Source organism: Fulmarus glacialis, unplaced genomic scaffold, assembly GCF_000690835.1.
Source record: "Fulmarus glacialis isolate BGI_N327 unplaced genomic scaffold, ASM69083v1 scaffold50534, whole genome shotgun sequence".
Classification (NCBI taxonomy): Eukaryota; Metazoa; Chordata; class Aves; order Procellariiformes; family Procellariidae; genus Fulmarus; species Fulmarus glacialis.
The window spans coordinates 34,483-36,112 of record NW_009207161.1 but is presented as its reverse complement, the minus strand read 5'-3'; positions in this window follow the sequence as shown (position 1 = coordinate 36,112).

The following is a 1,630-nucleotide window of genomic DNA, read 5'->3' as shown; positions in this document are numbered from 1 at the left end:
CCTGAGGCTTCTAATTCTATATTCTTCAGCCTCTGCTAAAAGGCACCACTATTAGTCAACACATTTTTCTGACAGGTTTAACACTATATATTCTGCACTGCATTTCAGAGAAAAAAAAAAAAAGATCCATATGAAAAAGTAACTAAAATCATTCAAACTGAAAACATTAACTCGGCATAGGAACAATATGAAACAACTATTGCTATGTTCTATGACTCACTTGGCAGTAACACCACGTTTACAGATACCTGACGCAGAGCTCTACTCCAACGTGGACAGAAAGGCTTCTTGAAAAATAATGATGAAATTAAAGTAAAAATAAATCCAGGAGGTAATGATTGATAGGTGAAAACACTAGACTTTTGTGGACAGTCTTCGCTGGGAAAATAAACAAGCTTTCAACCAGGTATTATATTCTGCTTGCCAGCATAGAACAATACAAAAACCCACTTTAAACAAATAGGCCTTTTTACAAGCTACTGAATGCTTTCACTGATGTCCAGATCTTTAAAACTGAAAACCGCTCATGATGAAGTGTATGGAGCAAGTGCATGGTCCTCAGTAATCTGCACTGAGGAATTGTTCTTCTGGGTTGAAGTGTGTATACAAGAATGACCCCTAGTCAATTAAGTACAGGTGTGTGTCTCTTCCAGCAGCCAGAGGAGACTACTAGAGAAGAGTATGCTTATTCCCAGCAAAGTATAGAAGCCAGAGAAGCACTGGGTATGATGCAGTGTTTTGCATCGACTAAATATTATTTTGTAATACACTTTTGAAAAGATGCTTTCAGAAATAAAGCAATGCCAGATGGAAATGTCATGGATATATCGGTTGGTGGGAGCTGTATCCTACCTTTGGGCTAGTGAGTCTGCTCACCAGTTGCATTTTCCCGTATCCCTCTATTTCCTGTAGTAATGTTAGGTGTTCAATATGGCATAAATACCAATGAATGTCAAGCTTTGTCTGCCTTTTTAGCTGCCTCAGGGCTTTCTTATTTTTCTTCACATTGCTGTAAGTTTTTTTTTACATTCTGTGCAAGTGGATTTGAAGACAGTACTCTTTTACTTACCCAGAAAGAGATCTCAAATCTGTTAAATTACAGGGTGGTAGAAAATAAATTTTGTGTAATAAACCTTATTTCAGGGATAGTGAAAATTTCATCTCTAAATAAAAAAGATGGAAAAGTCACAATGCGTGTGACAGCAGCACAGGGACAACAACAGTGTAAGACGCAAACAGACCTTTCTGTTCTCTCTTATTTGCACTCACGAAAGTTACCATATGCAAAGCAGATACATAGTTTCTCATTTCTGACAAACAGGATAGTATTTCCTCATGCTCTATTTCATTAATTTTATGATGTACGAACTATGCTTCTATGCTTAAACATACCCAGGTGTTAACTACAATTAAAAAGAATTTAAATACAATTCATGAGTGTATTGAGAGGAAAAAAATACAAAATAGCTGAAAGAAACGTAATAAACAATGAAAATCCAGGAGAATAGGCTACATAAAATATTGGAAGGTTCTTCCTATCTACGAGGTAAACTAGCCTAAACAAATTCTGATGTTCACAGCTCAGGATTTTAAGCTAAGGATATGGACAAATTATCACGGTTGCTAGTGT